This window comes from Macrotis lagotis, chromosome 3 (genome assembly GCF_037893015.1).
Source record: "Macrotis lagotis isolate mMagLag1 chromosome 3, bilby.v1.9.chrom.fasta, whole genome shotgun sequence".
In the NCBI taxonomy this organism is placed as follows: domain Eukaryota; kingdom Metazoa; phylum Chordata; class Mammalia; order Peramelemorphia; family Peramelidae; genus Macrotis; species Macrotis lagotis.
In genome coordinates this window covers 68,434,577-68,454,870 of record NC_133660.1, presented here as the reverse complement: position 1 = coordinate 68,454,870, position 20,294 = coordinate 68,434,577, and the positions used below count along the sequence as shown (strand labels likewise).

At 36.7% G+C, this 20,294-nt stretch overlaps 1 long non-coding RNA gene across 2 annotated transcripts in view; it reads left to right on the top strand.

Moving 5' to 3' along the window:
- Window positions 1-20,294, top strand: part of LOC141517619 (uncharacterized) — a 170,338-nt gene that overhangs the window by 95,862 nt on the left and 54,182 nt on the right. Inside the window, exon 9 of one of the 2 annotated variants that reach the window (XR_012476921.1) lies at window positions 16,065-19,117. The exons of the other annotated variant lie outside the window; for it this stretch is intronic. This is a non-coding gene — a long non-coding RNA (uncharacterized LOC141517619). Of the gene's footprint in view, window positions 1-16,064; window positions 19,118-20,294 lie in introns of those variants that run through there. 2 annotated transcript variants of the gene reach the window in all.

Below are 20,294 nucleotides of genomic sequence, written 5' to 3'. Positions count from 1 at the left end.
AGAAAGAAAGGGGGAAGAGAAGGGAAAAAAGAGGAAGGGAGAGTGAGAGAGAAAGATGGGAGAAGGGAGAGAGAAAAGAGAAGAAAAAGAGAGGAGAGAGAGAAGAGAAGAGAAAGAGAGGAAGGGAGAGAGGGAGAGGAAGAGAGACATGGAAAGGAAGAAAATGGAGAAGAGGAGAAAGAGATAAAGGAGAGGAAGGACAGTGGGAGAGTGGGAGAGAGAGAGAGAGAGAGAGAGAGAGAGAGAAGAAGAAGAAGGAAAAGAAGGAGAAGGAGGAGGAAGAAAAGAAAGAAGAAGAAGATGAAGAGAAGGAGGAGGAGGAGGAGGAAGAAGAAGGAGAGGGAGAATGTGTGTGGGGTTCTTTGAGCCAGGCAAACTTAGTTCCCCCCTTACTTGTGACACAAGTCTATGGGACCCTGAACAATATAATTTGCAGGTGTAAACCTGCATTAATAGAGATGGTTTTCTTAGTTCAAGAAAATGAAATCATGGATACAGTCCCTATCCCCATTTTTTGAATTCCCAAACCCAACATAAGAGTCTTACCTGGCACACAATAAATGCTTAATAAGTACTTGTTGAACTGAATCCTGCTTCACTTTCTACCTTGCAACCTTGGATAAATCATTTAACTTCTATGAGTCTTAATTTCCTCATATTTAAAAAGAGGAGGTTGGATTAGATTGCCAATTCAGTTCCTTTGAAATAAATGCCTTTAGTAACTCTCAGAATTGACTATTAAATCACTATATTTTTCATCTCCATTGCTAGAGGAAGGTCACATTCTTGGTAGTCCCCCAAGATAATACATCTTTCTCAAGTTGTCAGTTTTGTTCGAGTAGTCACACCCAAAAGATCTAGAGCTAGAATCAGCAAAACATATACATGTTTTATTTTTTTTTATTAAGGGTGTTTTCTCCTTTTCAAGTCCCTCTGCCATTTTGAAATATATTTGAAAACTTCTTGAACATAGGAAGAACAATTTCTTAGACATTTGAAACTGGGGAAAATGCAGTTATCTCTCTGATTACACAGTCCCTCCTGAAGAAGAGACATCAACCTTGAAGTTTTGTTTATCTGTAACTGGTTTCTAATCTCTGAGGCTCTCTTATATGTGCCCCTGAAAAAGGGGTTATTAATCTGGAGTCCATGAACCTAATTTTTTCAATGATCATTTAAAAATATTTTTCAAATTATATTTCAGTATAATTAGTTTTCTTTGTATTTCTATACATTTTATTTTATGCATATTATGTTGAACTATTTTTCATTTTATTTTTTCATGGTATTGTGGTCATTATTTTCTTTCATGATATGTCTAATACAGAAATGTATTTTACATGCATGACCTATATCAATTTGCTTTTTTTCTCAGGGAATGGAGAGAAGAAGGAGGGAGAGAATTTTGAATTCAAAAAATTTTTAAAAAGAATGTTAAAATTGTTTTAATATGCACTTGGGAAAAATAAAATATTATTTAAAAAAATGCTGAAAAAAGGGTCATAGATTTCACTAGTAAGACCAAATGATCCATGACACAACACAAATTAAAAACCCCTTCTGTTAAAAGGACAGGATGAGATGAACCTGAATAATTGTGTTTTACATAATTGTGCTTCCTTCCCAGGAGAAAAGCAGTCAAATTACAAATTTAGTTTTGACTAGGGTAATTTCATTTTTATCTAACATGACTCAGGACAAAGAAGCATCATTTAGCACTGAAGTTCCAAAGTAGTAAAATACCCTAGGACTTCATTAACATGGCTTAACATTATAAGGTTTTGAGCTGAAATGTGCCTTCAGAATAATGGTTATTCAAGCATGTATTATAATGATGCCTAGCATGGTGCCTGGTAAATAATAATTACTTAATTAATGTACTCAATAAATGATTGATCAAGACATCAATCCTTTTATAGTATAATTGATGATTTCATATAAGAGTGATGGTCCTTGTTATTTATTGTTTGTCCTTCATTCTTGAAGGGTACCAATGACTTTAGGAAGGCATTGTCCTGACTTGCAAATATATTGAATTTAATAGAGGCAAGACTATGCAAAGTCACCAACCTTACTCTCCCCTCTAGAATCATTTGAGTCCAGTGGCCAGATACAGATCAGAAGGATTGGAGATGGTCCCAGATGCAGTGGGAGATCTTGAATTTTTTAAAACTAAGGTCTTTCCCAGACCTCAATTTGTCTGAGGTTACACTTACTTAGTTATTAAGGTTAGGTAGGAAATGAGGCAAAAAATGACTTCAATCACCTACTCAAAAATAATCAATCTGGGAAGGGAAGACTTAGAGTTTCTGACCAGAAAAGAAACACTTGCTCTTTACACTCACTCTGAGTCAATCAAAATCCAAACAATGACTTCTGAGGCTTGGATTGGGACTTGCTATTGACTTGGGACTTGCTAGTTAGAGCCAGAGTGATTTGAGTTTAAGGCAAGGTCAAGAAGCTCCATCTGAATTCCAAGAGGCTTTAAAGTCTTGTTTACCAGTACTGTATTGCAAGAAATCATAAGTAAAACTATCATGAGGCAAATTGTCTAGTTTTTTTTTTAAAGATAGAACAAGAGGAGGCTAGGTGGAGCAGTGGATAGAGCAATGGCCCTGGAGCTGGGAGTACCTGAGTTCAAATCCCTTCAGACACTTAATAATTACCTGTGTGGCCTTGGGCAAGCCACTTAACCCCATTGACTTGCAGAAAAAACAAAAACAAAAACAAAAGGATAGAACAAGATAGAGAAGAGAAAAAAATCTAACCCATAATCCTCATGATATTTTCAAAGGTTTCAATGATTAAAATTTATATTTCTTTGGGCAGAGTAAGGGTATGGCTCTTTCTGTGGACAGAGGAAGAGGACAAAAGGATGGAGGGAAAGGTAAAGGAAGGGTGAGAGGGGAGAAGGAAGGAAGGAAGGAAGGAAGGAAGGAAGGAAGGAAGGAAGGAAGGAAGGAAGGAAGGAAGGAGGGAGAGAAGGAGGGAAGGAAGGAGAGGGAAGGGGGGAGGAAGAGGAGGAGAGATTACCCAAGACTGGCTAAGTGAGGTAGGGCCATTCAATGACTGTAATTCACCAAAGCAAAGAGTACCTGACTAGTTCAGCACCCAGGCTGCCGATAGCCAATCTCTAGTTAGCTAAGTATTTTTGAGAAACTTTTTTTCCCCTGAGGGTGGGATTTGCTACTTACAAGCATGTTTGAGGAAGAAGAAGACCCATGTCCTTGCAACATTGCTTACACAGACTAGACAACTATATTTTCCACTCTAACAGACTTATACTTTTAAAATGTTGGTTTTGACCTCATCAGTTGACTGCCAACACAGAAAGCAGGAACAGTGAATAGCAGTTATTATGAATCTAATTTGATTTTCAAGATTGTTTGTAGACCTAATCTTCAGTTGCCCATAACAATGTTTGTTAATCTAAAACATTCTTTTATATAGAATTAAACTGTATTTCACACTGGAATATAGACACATGAGCTACATCTCTCTGTGCATAGTAATTAAACTGTACTGCACATTGGAACATTGATCAGTGATAGTACAAAGTAATTTGTCTCCTTGTATGGTATGACAGCTACCTTTCACTCTAAAAACATGGTGAAGTTCAATAGCTGAATAAGAGAGAATTAGAAGAAAGGGTTCAGGCAAGAAGTTTCCTGATTCAACTGCTCATGGTTCTCCAAGAAGTATGTAATGTACATGGAAAATAATGTGCAGTGTAACTATAGAACTCACATCCATGTTCAAATTTTGGGTCCCTTCCCAGCTCCATCTTCTTAGTGGAGTGGGGAAGGAGTTGGAAACTAGAAAAGGGAAAGTTTTGGAGCAATCATTGTGGAAAATGTGATAGGGAGTCTCTTCTCAAGTATTTTTTTGGGGGGAGGGGACTATTTTTCTTCCATCTGGTGGGCTGAAAAGTCAAATAATCTTCTCTCTATGTACTTCTTTTCTGATATCTGGAGAAGTAGAGAATAGCCCCTTTGAGGCCAGAAATAGGTAAAAGTATACTCTTCAAGTAAAGTGAAGATAGAACAATAGTCTTGTAAAGTTGAGAGTATTGTGGTAAGATGGAAGAGGTTCTGGCCTTAGCATCCAGAGAGATGTAGATTAACATCTGCCTCTGGGGCCATGTGACTCTGGAAAAGTCACAGGATTCTAAATTTATGACTTGAAGGGACATTAGCTTCCACCTCTCTCCCCTCTCTTTAGGAGAAGAAAATGAGTCATATAAGATAAAGTGACTTGTTTAGTAACTATCTGGAGAAGACTTTGAAGTTAGATCTTGATTCCAAATCCTGAACTCCATCCACTATACCATGCTGCATCGCAAGTCTCTTAGGTCTTCTAGAACCTCAATATCTCCATCTGTTAAATGGGAGTGATAAAAGCTCTCACAACAAACTTGTCACATTAATAAGAAGGGCAGCTAATAAGTGCAGTAGATATAGAACAAGCTCTGGAGTCAGAAGGCACTGAATTCAAATCCAGTCTCAGACACTTGCCACTTACTAGCTGTGTGACCCTGTGCAAATTACTTAACCCCAATTGCTTCACATCTATGGCCATCTCCAATCATCCAGATTCATATCTGACCACTGGATCCAGATGGCTCCAGGGGAGAAAGTGAGATTAGTAACTCAAGCATAGTAACCCCTTATTCAAATTCAATTCACTTGATTATCATGGCATCACCTCCCTGATGTCATAGTCTTCAAGAATGAAAGACAAAATGCAACACATTAATGTGTAGCTCTAAGGATCCTTTCTGTTCTGTTCCTTCCTTTTGGAAGGGGCGTAGCCAGGCTTCACCTGTCTTCCCTGCCTCTTTATTATCACATTGGAAGAGGGGATTTAATAAATGATACCCTTTTGGTATCTCACTTTTATCCTAGGAGCAAAATAATGGCCTTCAGGGCCACATAGTTCATTTCTCTATTGATTTACTGAATTTATATCAGAAATGACTATTAATACAATCATATTAGCTGATAGCTAATGGGAAAATTCCTTATATTTGAAAAAAAGGATTAGCTTTCTACCCTAATTTAATTTTTTTTGTATTTATGGATAATTTGTTTCTTTCCAGATCAACTCATTAAGTGCTGAGGGGTAGACATTATTTGCCTACTGTCCCTCAGCTCACCTAGTCCCTTCTTCTTCTTCTTAGTCAATTCTCTCACAGATTGCATCTTTTTCTTTTAAATAATTATCATTAAGAACTTTGCCTTCTGTATCATGATAGTTCAAAATTTCAAAATTGATCTCAATGATGAAAGATAATATTTCTTTCCTCTAAACTAGAAATCCCAAAATATCAGTCACTTCTCAATTCCAATGGACTAACCTGGTTTAAAGAAAATTATCGCAGCTATGCAATTTTTAAAATAAGAATCTCTTAATTCGTAACTCTTTTAGTTCTTTTGTCTTAACCCAACCAGGCAATAGAGAACATATTCTGCATTTAAATAATGTTTAATAGATGAGGTAGGACCTGAGATACTGATATACTCAAATATAATCACATTTGTCACTCTATATTGGGAAGTAACACTTCTGTGGCCTTCCAATCCTTAAAAAACAACAAGAAAAACAAGAAATTAAGATTTCTCCAAATAAAAATTACTTTTGGATTACAGTGAATGTTCAGTTGAAGCTACCAGTACAGTGAATTTTTGGGTGTTTTAAGTAGACTCTCAAAACTGGGAGTCTTTTCTGAGGTTAATCTTTTTTCCACATGGGAATCAGAGTGAAGTGGATGGAGATGGAAGAAGAGCAGGATAAGTGAGCAAGCAAATTTGAGGGTGGGAGATTGCGTATCATGAAAATGTTTGACTTATTAGGTCAACATAGAGTGGGGGGGGGGAAGAAGCCAGGGCAGAATCTATGAAGAATGAGAATAGGAAGGAACCAGAGGACTGAGATGCCTGAGAAGGAAGAAAAGTGAAGAAGAGATAGAAAGCAGGCAAGGGTCATGGTTTCTTATCTTAGAAGTGATGGTAAAGTTGTTAGATGAAAAGAAAAACAATTAGAACAAGTTTTATGGGCAGTTTATGTTAATTTCAAAGAAGAAAAGATTTCCTGAGTAAGTAGTTACAGACTCCTTTTTCAAGATCTTTGAGATATGGTGCATAGAGAATGAACTGGTCAGTGCTATAGAGGTCTTTCAGTATAGAGTTTTCAGGGAGAAGACTTGGAAAATTCAGATGAGAAATCACCACCATGAATTTTAGAAAGGTTTCACTATGAAGTACCAACAGGTGAGAAGATTAGAGTCTGATGAATTCATGTGTATGGAAATATCTTTAAGGGAGAAAAGAAAAGGCAATTTTATGCATTGATGAATTCTGAATTGTATTTAAACTCAAAGGGAAAAGATTTAGACATCTATGTCAGTCCTTGAATCCTCAATGGTTGCCAAGGATAAAAAGGATATTAAAGTTTTGATTAAGCGCGCGCGCGCACACACAGACACACACACACACACACACACACATTCATATCCCACAACTGCCAACAACAGAGCTGTCTATTCAGAGAGTTTGCACATTCATTTATTAAAGTAATCAACAGGTCTGACTTTTAGAAATGGAGCGCCATATCAAAGGCATCCTTGTGTGTACCAGAGCAGATAGGAAGATGGTGCTCTATGACTGCTTTTTGTTTTTAGGCTTGGTTCCTATGACCAGCTGGATAAAGAAAAGTAATAGGGTTAAATATGGACCTGGGGTGGGTCAAAGGCCCTAGTATGGTCATATATTTCTTTTATCCTCCAGGGAATTTTATCTTCCAATAAAACTTTAATCATAATAGTCATCTTCATGTAATAATATGAATAGCTTGCTAGTTAGATGATGCTAGTATTGAGACTCAGAGAGACAAAATAATTAGTTCATTTATCTAGGAAGCAAGAGATCCAAAATTTGAACCTAGGGCTAAGAGTAATACTTTTTTTGTCCTATGTATATCATCTTCCTCATTAAAATGTAAACTCCTTTAGTATGCATATGTGAATATGCATGTGTTTGTGTATGTGTGTGGTGTGGTGAAGAACTGGAAACTAAGGGAAACTAAGTTATTGGATAATGGTCATATAAATTATCTTATATGATGGATGAAATAGTGGAATAGTATAATATAGAAATAGTATGGAAAATGATAAAAGGGCTAGTGTCAGAGAAACTTGACAAGATTTGTATGAACTGATTCAAAGTGAAGTGAGCAGAATGCAGAGAACAACTTAAACTATAACAACATTATTAAGACTAATACTTTTAAAAACCTTAGAACTCTGATCAATGAAAAGATCAAACTTAAATTGAAAAGGAAAGATGATGAAGCATGCTACCCATATCTTGATAGATAAGTGATGAACTAAATATGTGGACTGAGACATATTTTTAACATGATCAATAAAATATAGGATTTTCTTTTTTGCCTGTAGGCATACTTGTTAAGAGCGTCTGTGTGTGTGTGTGTGTGTGTGTGTGTGTGTGTGTGTGTGTGTGTGTGAATAAAAGGATGGTCAAAGATAGAGAAGATTAATGTTAGATGGTCTAGTGGCTAGAATGCTCTGATAGAACACTGAGAGACTTAGGTTCAAATTCAACATCAGATGCTTACCAGCTTTATGACTATGAACAAGTCACTAAACCTACCTCTCATGGTTGTTGTGAAGATCAAATGCCATGCTAATTGTGAAGTATGTAGTATAATGCCTAGCATATAGAAAATAAATGTTAGACTATTGTTATTAAATGCTTAAATAAAAATAAAAATTTATTTTGTTTAATAAAATTTAAAAGAATGAATCCCATTAAAACAGAATGTAAACTCCTTGAGTGCAGGGGTTATCACACATGCATTTTTTATTTCTAACACTTAGCATGGCATTTGGTACATTGTGGGCACTTGATAAATGCTTCTCATCCATTCATTCACATCCCACAACTGACAACAACAGTTATGAAAATAGAAAAAAAAAGGCTAAATCATATCAGAAAATTCTCCAACAATGACACAATCTACTCTAGAAAATGAAGACTGGCAGCAAATGATTCATGGGATTATGTTGACCAAATGATTGATCCTAAGTCAAGATGTGTTGATAACATTTCAGCTGAAAAATGGGGATACTGACTTCTGGCCAAGATGGCGGAGAGAAGACAGGCACAGTTCTAAAGTCTCCTGATCTCTTTGCCATCTATCACATGAAACAAACCTCTTAAAAGAAATCCGACTCAAAAAAACCCAGAAAGAAAAGCCAAGAGAAAGCACATCTACCTCGGGATTTGTCTCCAGCAGGAGCTGTGGCTGAATTCCGGCGGTTGAGTCTGGGCCCAGAGGGAAGATCAGCCCCTATCAACCAGACTAGCAGCTGAATTAGAACCCGGAGTCTGAGGGCCGGACCTGCTGGATCAGAGGTGGGGCTGGACCGCAGGGGCGTGAGTCTGCAGGGGAGCAGAGGGGCTGGTGTTGGAGCTGTCCCCCTGGAGATATCAGACAGGGCTGGGGGGGGGGGGGGAATTCTGGAGCAGGGGAGCTGTGGACACCATCCCTGGGCTCCTCTGGTCTGAGTCCCATTACAACTCAGACTTCTTCCCTTACAAAAAAATGCAGACTACTTCTGCCTCAGGCCCAGGTGTGAGAGCAGAAGAACCAGCCCAACTGAGGAATGACCTCAGGCCAGGGTAAAGCCCACCACTGATTGAAGGCAAAAGAATTCAATACCTCCAACTCCTTCCTTCAAGAAAAAAGAGAGGGCCTCAACCAAGGTCACAGACACTCCAGAGAAAGCAACCAGCACCTCCTACTAGCCAGCCAGAGAAACCGCACTCATTGAGTAAAGCCTTTAGTGATCCCAAGCCCTTGTGAACCAGCCCCTCCAAAACTCAGGTCTCAGCAAAATGAAGAAGGGTCAGCGGAAAGGTGGATCCATAGAAAGATTCTTGGAAGGGAAAGGCACTAACTCAGAGAGACCTGGAACCTCAGAGGAGAATACAGTTTGGTCTTCAGTACAGAAAGACTTCCTTGAATAAATAAGGAAGGAGTTTAAAAATCAACTAGAAAATCTGGGGGGGACAATTAATACCTTGCAACAAGAAAGCAAATCTCTCAGATCTTCAAGTGGGCAAATGCAAAAAGAAATTAATTCTCTCAAAACCTCAATTGGTCAAATGGAAAGCTCTTTCAAGAGTAGAATTGACCAATTAGAAAAGGAGTTGCAAAAGGTTAACGAAGAAAACTCCTCCCCCCAAAAAGAATGAAGTCTACAGAAACTAATGACTCCATGAGACAGCAAGAGTCAGTTAAACAAAATCAAAAAATAGAAAAAATAGAAGCAAATGTAAAATACCTCATCAACAAAACCACTGACTTTGAGAATAGATCGAGGAGGGGCAACCTGAAAATTATAGGACTTCCTGAAAACATTGAAAAGGAAAAAAGCCTTAATATTACAGGATCTAGTGATAGAAAACTGCCCTGATATCATGGAATCAGAGGGCAAAGTAGTTATTGAAAGAGTACATCAATCCCCACCAGAAAAAGATCCTAAAATGAAAACACCAAGGAATGTTGTGTCCAAACTGCAGTACTATCAGATAAAAGAGAAAATCCTGCAAGCAGCCAGAAAGAAACAATGTAAATATCAAGGAGCCACAGTAAGAATCACACAGGACCGGGCTGCATCAACTTAAAGGGATCGAAGGGCCTGGAACGAGATATTTCAAAGAGCATGGGAACTTGGAATGCAGCCAAGAATCTACCTTCCTGCAAAGCTGAGCCTTCTCTTCCAGGGAAAAAGATGGAAATTTAACGAAATGGAAGAATTCCAAAAGTTTCTGATGAAAAGACCAGAGCTAAACAGAAAATTTGGGCATCAAACAGGAGGTTCAAGAGACACATGAAAAAGTAAAAAAAAGGGGGGGGGGTGGTAAACGAAAAAAAAAATTGCAATCCAGTAAGATGAAACTGGCTATATCCCAGCATGGGGGTAAAAAAAAAGATTCTCATAAACCTTGAGAAATGTAACTCTAACAGAGAGAATACACCTAGCCAGAAATGATGGACATTCATGACCTATCCATGAAACTACTATCTAATGGAATGTAACTGGCTTTAACACCACTTGGGAGAAAGACTCTAATAACTCTCAGGAATTTTGACTCTATTCGATAGAATATACAGAACTAAAAGGGACAGACACTTAGAATTTTCTATGACTTAGATAGAATGATCTAAAAAAAACCACTACTGCCCTAAAAAGTGGGACAGGAAAGAGAGGGGAGGAGGGAGGGGATTGAATGGGGTAAATCTCATTACACTAAGAGGTACAAAAAACCTATGGTAATAGTGGGGAAGAAGGGAGCAGAGGAGAAATACCCGAATCTTCTTCTCATCAGACTTGCCTTAAAGTCAACCTACACATACTCATTTAACTTATAAAACATCTAACCTTTCAAGTATTAAAAGGGGAAAGGGGGAGGGGGTTGGAGAAAGGGAAGGGGAGTGGGGGAAATAAGGGGAAATAACAAAAGGAAGGGAAGGGAAAAGGGAAAAAGGGAAAGGGGAAAGAAAGGTGAGGGCGTGATATAGGAGGGCAAACACACTGAAAGGGGTGGTTTTCAGAAACAAAAGACTGGGGAATATGGATAAAAGGGGGGGGAAAGTGGGAAAATACAAACAGAGGGAAGATAGCATGGAGGGCAATAAAGAATTAGTAATCATAAGCTTGAATGTGAATGGGATGAACTCTCCCTTAAAATGTAAGCAAATAGCAGAGTGGATTAAAAACCAGAATCTTACAATATGCTGCTTACAAGAAACTCATTTGAAGCAGAGAGATGCATATAGAGTAAAGGTAAAAGGCTGGAGCAAAATATATTTTGCTTCAGGTGAAGTAAAAAAAAGCAGGGGTAGCAATCCTTATCTCAGACAAAGCAGCAGCAAAAATAGATAGTGTTAAAAGAGATAAGGAAGGAAACTTTATCCTCCTAAAAGTTACATTGACAATAAAGTCATTTCAATATTGAATATATATATATATATATATATATATATATATATATATATATATATATATATATATATATATATGTACATCCAGTGGGATAGTACCCAAATTCTTAGAGGAGAAGCTGAAAGAATTACAGGAAGATATAGACAGCAAAACTCTGCTAGTGGGAGACCTCAACCTCCCGCTATCAGATCTAGATAAATCGAATCATAAAACAAACAAGAAAGAAATTAGGGAGGTAAATAGATTGTTAGAAAAATTAGATATGGCAGACTTATGGAGGAAACTGAATGGGGATAGAAGGGAATATGCCTTTTTCTCTGCAGTACATGGAACTTATACAAAAATTGACCATGTACTAGGACAAAAACCTAATGATCATCTGCAGAAAGGCAGAAATAGTGAATACATCTTTCTCCGATCACAATGCAATAAAAGTCATATGCAATACTGGGCCAAGGACATATAGACCCAGAACAAATTGGAAACTGAATAACCTTATTTTAAAAAATGAGTGGACCAAAAAACAAATTATAGAAAGAATTAACCATTTTATCTTAGATAACGATAATAATGAAACAACATACCAAAACCTATGGGATTCATTCAAAGCAACTCTCAGGGGATATATTATAGCTCTAAAAGCTTATATGAATAAATTGGAGAAAGAGGAAATCAATGAACTAAACATGCAACTAAAAAAATTAGAGAAAGAACAAATCAAAAATTCCCATTTAAGTACCAAATTAGAAATTCTAATAATTAAAGGAGAAATTAATAAAATCAAAAGCAAAAAACTACTGAATTAATAAATAAAACCAAAAGTTGGTATTATGAAAAAAACAATAAAATTGATAAACCTCTGGTCAATTTGATTAAAAAGGAAGAAAACCAAATTACTAGTATCATAAATGAAAAAGGTGAACTCACCACCAATGAGGAGGAAATTAAAGTAATAATTTGAAATTATTTTGCCCAACTCTATGCCAATAAATTTGATAATCTAAGTAAAATGGATGAATATTTGCAAAAATATAAGTTGCCCTGGTTAAATGAAGAAGAGATTAAATACCTAAACAACCCTATCTCAGAAAAAGAAATTGAAGAAGCCATTACTGAACTCCCTAAAAAAAAATCTCCAGGGCCTGATGGATTCACAAGTGAATTCTACCAAACATTTAAGGAACAATTGATTCCAATCCTATATAAACTCTTTGGAAAAATAGGGAAAGATGGAACTCTGCCTAACTCTTTCTATGAAACCAATATTCTGCTGATACCTAAACCAGGAAGAGTTAAAAACAGAGAAAGAAAATTATAGACCTATATTACTGATGAATATAGATGCAAAAATCCTAAATAAAATTTTAGCCAAATGAGTACAACAAGTCATCACTAGGATAATACATTATGATCAAGTAGGATTTATTCCAGGAATGCAGGGTTGGTTCAATATTAGGAAAACTGTTAGTATACTCAATTATATCAACAACAAACCTATCAGAAACCATATGATCAAATCAATAGATGCTGAAAAAGCTTTTGACAAAATACAACATCCATTCCTATTAAAAACACTAGAGAGTTTAGGAATAAATGGACTGTTCCTTAAAATAATTAGCAGTATCTATCTGAAACCATCAACAAGCGTTATATTCAATGGGGAGAGGCTAGAGGCATTCCCAATAAGATCAGGGGTGAAACAAGGGTGCCCATTATCACCACTACTATTCAATATTGTATTAGAAATGTTAGCATCAGCAATTAGAGAAGAAAAAGAAATTAAAGGAATTAGAATTGGGAAGGAAGAGACAAAACTCTCACTCTTTGCAGATGACATGATGGTCTACCTAGAGAATCCCAAGAAATCATCTAAAAACTACTGGAAACAATTAGCAATTTTAGCAAAGTTGCAGGTTATAAAATAAACCTTCATAAATCCTCAACTTTTCTATATATGTCTAGCAAGAAACAGCAGGAAGAGGTAGAAAGAGAAATCCCATTCAAAGTAACCCCAGACAATATAAAATATTTGGGAGTCTGTCTGCCAAGACAGACTCAGAATCTTTTTTGAAAACAATTATAAAACACTTCTCACACAAATTAAATTAGATTTAAATAAGTGGGCAAATATCAACTGCTCATGGATAGGTAGAGCTAATAGAAATGACAATTCTACCAAAACTAAACTATCTGTTTAGTGCCCTACAAATCAAAATTCCAAAAAAATTACTTTAACGAGTTAGAATAAATTGTAAGTAAATTCATATGGAGGAAAAAAAAGTCAAGAATTGCCAGGAACTTAATGAAAAAAAGTGCAAAAGAAGGTGGCTTAGCCCTACCAGATCTAAAATTATATTATAAAGCATCAGTCATCACAACTGTTTGGTATTGGCTAAGAAATACACTGGTGGACCAGTGGAATAGACTAGGTGTAAAAGCAGGAGATGATTATAGTAATCTGCTGTTTGATAAACCCAAAGAGTCTGGCCATTGGGATAAAAACTCCCTCTTTCATAAAAATTCCTGGGAAAATTGGAAGTTAGGATGGAAGAAACTTAGATTAGACCAACACCTCACACCCTTTACCAAGATAAGATCCAAATGGTTACAGGACATAGGCATAAAAAACAATACTATAAGCAAATTAGAAGATCAAGGACTAGTCTACCTGTCAGATCTATGGAAAGGGGAACAGTTTATGACTAAGGAAGAGTTGGAGAATATCACAAAAAACCAATTAGATGATTTTGACTACATTAAATTAAAAAGCTTTTGCACAGATAAAACCAATGTAACCAAGATGAAAAGAAATGTAATAAATTGGGAAATGATCTTTACAACTAATGATTCTGACAAAGGACTCATTTCTAAAATATACAGAGAACTGAGTCATATTTTTAAAACAAAAAGCCATTCCCCAATTGACAAATGGTCAAAGGATATGCAAAGGCAATTTACAGATGAGATCAAAGTAATCCATAGCCATATGAACAAATGCCCTAAATCATTAGTTATTAGAGAAATGCAAATTAAAGCTTCCCTGAGGTACTACCTCACACCTCTCAGATTGGCCAGTATGACCAGGAAGGATAATGATCATTGTTGGAAGGGATGTGGGAAATCTGGGACACTATTACACTGTTGGTGGAGCTGTGAACTCATCCAACCTTTCTGGAGAGCTATTTGGAACTATGCACAAAGGGCATCAAAAATGTACATACCCTTTGACCCAGCAATACCACTACTGGGTCCATACCCTGAAGAGATGAGGAAAAAGGGTAAAAACATTACTTGTACAAAAATATTTATAGCAGCCCTGTTTGTGGTGGCAAAGAATTAGAAATCCAGTAAATGTCCTTCAATTGGGGAATGGCTTAGCAAACCATTGTATATGTATATCATGGACCACTATTGTTCTAATAGAAACTAGGAGGGATGGAATTTCAGGGAAACCTGGAGGGATTTGCATGAACTGATGCTGAGTGAGATGAGCAGAACCAGAAAAACACTGTACACCCTAACAGCAACATGGGAGTGATGTTCAAGCTTGAAGGACTTGCTCATTCCATCTGTGCAACAATCGGGAACAATTTTGGGCTGTCTGCAAAGGAGAGTACCATCTGTATCCAGATAAGGAGCTGTGGAGTTTGAACAAAGTGCAAGGACTATTCCCTTTAATTTAGAAAAAAACAGATAGCTTATTGTCTGATCTTGTTACCCCTTAGACTTCTCTTTAAGGATATGATTTCTCTTTCATCACACCCAATTTGGATCAAGGTACAACATGGAAACAAAGTAAAGACTGACAGAGTGCATTCTGTGGGGGGGGGGGAGGGGGGAGGGAACCAAGACTGGGGGAAAAATGTAAAACTTCAATAATATCTTTAATAAAAAATAAATTTAAATAAAAAATAGATAAAAAAAGAAAAATGGGGATACTCCAAGGAGCCCTTTTTTAAAAGTGCAAGTAAAACATTAATGAGGAAGAATAATGTGTGGAAGCTGGTTATACCAATATTGCAGATTACCAAACCATTCTCTTTTGATGGTTTCTTCAGTAATTAATGAACTTTTGCCCATCTGGGAATTGCTTACTTGCTTCAACCAATGATATATGTGTGTGTGTGTGTGTGTGTGTGTGTGTGTGTGTGTGTAATTATATGTGTATGTACACATATAAAATCTTAATGTTGCAAAAGTGCTTCCCTCTAAGAGGAAGAATGACTAATGAAACTGTGTGATTACCATTGCCTTGTCCTGGAAGGACTTTTATCTATTAGGAACATATAACAGCCCTTTAATGCTTGGTCTGTAGAAAGCAAAAGAACTTAAAAATAAAAAGCAATTCTGGATGGATAGCTTTGATGGTGTTTTTCCTATGTTAGTAGGTAACGATGTGGTAAAATTGATGTTCAATGAGTCAGGAGAGACTAACTTTTTTTTAAATTTAATTTATTTTCTTCTCAACTTAAATCTTGGCTCTGCCATTTACTAATAGTCAGGTCAGTCAAAAAACAATTATTAAGTGCCTACTCGGTCTGTATTAGACATTGTGCTAAGGATACATAGACAAAAGATAGTCTCCCATCTCATACATCTTGAAATTTAATTGGGGCAAAAACATATAAACAACTATCATATTTCCCTATGTATAAGACACTCCCATGTATAAGATGCACCTTAATTTTGTGGCCCAAATTTTGAAAAAAATGTTTCATAAAGTTATTGAACTCCAGTTTTATTCATCATGAAATTCAAAGACCTTCTGCTCATAGCTTTCAGGCATCTTTTGGGCAAATCTGGGGCCTGGATGCATGCTTAAGGTCCATTCCCTTTCAAGAAACTGAAGCACCAATCATGTCCTCCTTTGAAATGGCTCACTTCTTTTTCATCAATAATTCTTCTGGCCTCCTGATGATCCTTCTTTGTGGACACAGGAATTCCGCTGGCCCTTTGCTCTTCAATCCATCTCTTCCATTCCCTCTATAAATCAGGCCATTTTGTTGACTTGCCTTTCATGACCTTCTTCTACCAGGGCATTTTCAGGAGGCTTTCTACAAGATGCCAGAAGGAGAACATCCATCCTCTTTATGCTTCACCTGAGTCCTGTACTTGAAGATCAAACTTTCTATTCAGCTCTGGGTCGTTTCAACAGGAACACTTGAAATTCCCCTGTTTCACTGAAAGTCCATCTTTTTCCCTTAGAAGAGGATAGTTGATTCCAAGCTCTTTTGCCTTCCAGAAGTAACTTCTATGATGGACTTATGATAAAGGATGTGATCCACCCAAGACAGAGCTGATGGTATCAGAACACAAACCGAAACACATTTTTTTCTCTTTCTTTCACTTTATTTCTCATGAGGTTTTATATTTTTGTGGGGGGGATGGGTATTATGTTTACTCTTACAACAAGAATATTTCAGTAATGTGTAAATAATTTAAAGAAAAAATGAATGCTGAAAAAAAGTAAATCAATGTCTGCCTTCAAAAGAATATTGTACATGTGTATAATCTATATCAAATTCCTTCTGTTTTGGGGAGAGGCAGGGGAGAGAAGGAAAAAATATTGGAACTCAAAATCTTACAGAAATAAATGTTGAAAACTACCTTTACATGTAAATGGAAAAAATATTATTAAGGAAAAAAAAGATAAAGTACATGTGTCATTTATCCAGAGGCATAGTTTATATATGAATGCAAATATTCTTCACTCTTACAGCTTACTGACTACTATGCATACTGCCACTGTGAATGTGAGAAAACTGGTTTAGCCTTTCCAATGCATTCATTGTTGGCAACTATTAAGGCAAGAAATTGAGATGACCAAGGAAAGGAAACAAGAATTTATTGAATGCCTACTATGGGCCAGGTGCTTTGGATCCTCATAACAACTTTGGAAGGTAGATGCTATTATTATTATATCCATTGTTGGTTGGTTCTTGTCCTTTGTTATTGAAGAAGACAAAACATCATCACTATATTAGAAATGTTACAGTGTGTGTAACTGTGATTGATCAGATCAGTATGAGCTTGGAATGTTCTACTACAGGTCGGATACAAATAGTCCAAGTGAACACCTGGGGTGTTACATATCTCATATTACCTTTCAGCGGCTTTAATTCTGCCTTGCTCATAGAGAACATTCTGCTGAGGGCATGGCATGCTGGGTGATTCTGTGCCAATGTCTTCCATGCTCTACAATTAATTCCAAAGTTTTTAAGACAGACATTCAGGGTAACCCTGTATTATTTCTTATGAGCTCCCTGTGAGGATTTGCCCTGTGTGAATTCTCCATAAAATAGAATTGTGCATCTCATGATATCATCACAAACCTTAGCTTCTGATTATCTATGTGCACTGAAACTTCCTGGATGCACTCTCGAAGAAAACATTGGCATCGACTGTAAGGAGAAGCGACAGACAAGATGTGAGAGGCAATGTGTGGTGCAGAGTGCTGGACTGATCACAGATCCATCCTCTCCAAACCAAATATTCACATTCAACCAAAGCAGCAGCCTCAAGACAAAGTGACTACCAGAAGAAACAACATCAAGCTATTAGAGTGCTTCTCTGAACGGAAATGGTTTGTTGCCACCTTGGAGGGAAAGTTGAGCCAACACACAGTTGGCAACAATGGAGCAGAAAAGGAGTGGACAGGTTTCAAGATTTGATACAGCACTGAATTTGTTCATTTGGGTCCTAACACTCTCAAACATCAAGACTGGTTTGATGAAAATGATGGGGAAATACAGAAGTTGTTAAATGAAAAATGAGAACTCCACAGGGTAGGTAGCTCAACCATTTCTAAGAAGGCAGCATAATTCCATCAAAAGTAAAGTATAAGTGAAGCTTAGGATTCAAACTTGTTGGTTCAATAAGGAGGCAGATGAAATTCAGTTTTATGTAGACAGTAACAATCCAACCTGGTTTTATGATATCCTGAAGGTTATTTAATGGGTCAAAGATTTGGTGTATCTCAACACTCAGTGCTGATGGAGGAGCCACATTGATTGGTGACAGGGCCAAGATCTCAGATAGATGGGCTGAACATTTCCATAGGATTCTTAACAAGTCACCATTATTCAATGCAGAACTCATTGACTTCCTCAAGGTGCACATTGATAATGATAATTGATAACCCATTGCCAGAGCTAGCTCAGTATTTGGGAAGCTCCAAAAGAAAGTGAGGGAGAGAAAAGGTATTAGACTAACTTCCAAACTGAAGTCTATAGAGCCTTTGTACTTAACTCATTGCTGAATGTCTGTGAAATCTGGACAGGCTATCAGTTCCAGGCTGGGAACTGAATTGCTTCCATTTAAGTTATTTTAGGAAGACTCTGAAGATGACCTGCCAGGAGAAGATACTAGACATTGAGGTCTACTCAGAGCACTACTATGATGGTCTTCTTTGAACACATCCTACACCCCAATTTGCATTGTACATTTAAGGAAACTGAGATAGAGGTTGTTACTTTCCCAGGACCATATTACTAAGGATCCTAGGTTCAACACTTTTTCCACTAGTTTATACTGCTGCCTTGGGGTAACTGTCAAAGAACTGACAAGGCAATAAAAAGATAGTAATCACACCATCATATAAAGTAAAATTTTCTGAGTTGTGATATATCCTGATAAGCAGGTCTGAGTTCGTCATAATGAGAGAGGCACAAAGAAATCATTTTGCTCATCTGCCATAACAGTGAACAAATCCACCATTATAGCCATTTTGTATCTATTCCTATCAACTATTTTGCAAAAGGATACCTTTATGGTCAATGAAGATCTAGCAACAATAAACTTCTTGCTGTTATTGCTCTACTTCCCCTCTCTTGTTTGTTACTAGCTTTCTCCCATGCCTGGAATGCTCTCTTTCCTCATTATTTATGTCTTCTTTGATTTTCTTTTTTCCCCTCTCTACCCCCAGTGCTGGTATCATGCCTGTGAGATTTCCTCCCATTTATACTGTACCTGTTTTGTAAGCTCATTTCTTTTTTTTTCTTTTTTTTTCCCTTCCCCCCAACTTAGAGATGGCTACCATTAGATAAAATGTGTTTATGTGTGAATGTGTGTAGATGGATGTCCTTATGCATTTATATATATATATATATACATACTTATGCACATATGTATATATGTGTATATGTATTATTCTATACATAATTCTATTTAATTTTTTTCTCTGAATGCAGAAAATGTCTTTCTTCATATCCTCTTTGTAGTTAATTTAGGTATTTGTAATAGTCAAAATGACTTAGTTACTCACAGTTGTTCTTAAAACAATATTGCTGTTATTGTATACAATTCTCTTGTTTCTGCTCATTTGATTCTTCATTATTTTCTGCAAGTCTATCCATGATTTTTCTAAGATTGTAGATAAAATATTTCCCCACTCCTCCTGGCATTGAGAAAAAAAAACCCAAATTCTTCAACAAACATGTCTAGTTAAACAAAACAAATTCTTGTCCAAGAAAAATATGCTTCAAATTGTGGTCTGAATTATTACTTCTCTAGAAGAGGTAGGTGGCACATTTCATCATGAATTCTCAGGAACCTTAACAGAGTTCTCAAGTCTTCAAAGTTTGTTTTGTCTTTGTAATGTTTTTGTCATTGTGGATATTTTTCTTCTGTTTCTGTTTATTTCACTCTGCACTAGATCATACTAGACATCCCAGATTTCTCTAAATCCATCCTCTCCATTATTTATTACAACAGAATAGTATTCGATCATATATTGCAACTTGTTTAGTTTTTCTCAGCTGATATCTTTTCTTGAATCCTGCACAAGGTCAAACTCCTCTCTGTGGGTCCGGAGTCTCTTGGTCCATAGTCTGCCCCTATTGGGACAATTAAAAAAGTTCTCAAGACATAGCTTCTGGGTAACTTAATCATTTTATTAATAAAGCTACCAAGTTATTAATAAAAGGATGGTCATTTAGCCATCTTGCTTAGACCAAAGACAATCTTGGTGGCAGGCTCATAGCTTATATACTCTTCAAAGAGTAAGGTGTATCTGAGGGGTGGCAATCAACTATGATTTGGATAACACAATAAGAGGTGGGTTGTATAAAAATAAGGGGCTGAGAGGGACATCATGTTAAGAGAAACTATTGCTATACTTAGATCACCCCCACATTGGGCTATCTAGAGGGAAAAAAAATCTGTCAATATCCAGTGGACTTCTCTACCTTAGATTAAATTTCTTGAGATGTTTGGTGGGGTCTGGCCACCAAATTGGGGAAGAGTTTATACTTCCAGATACTGTTCC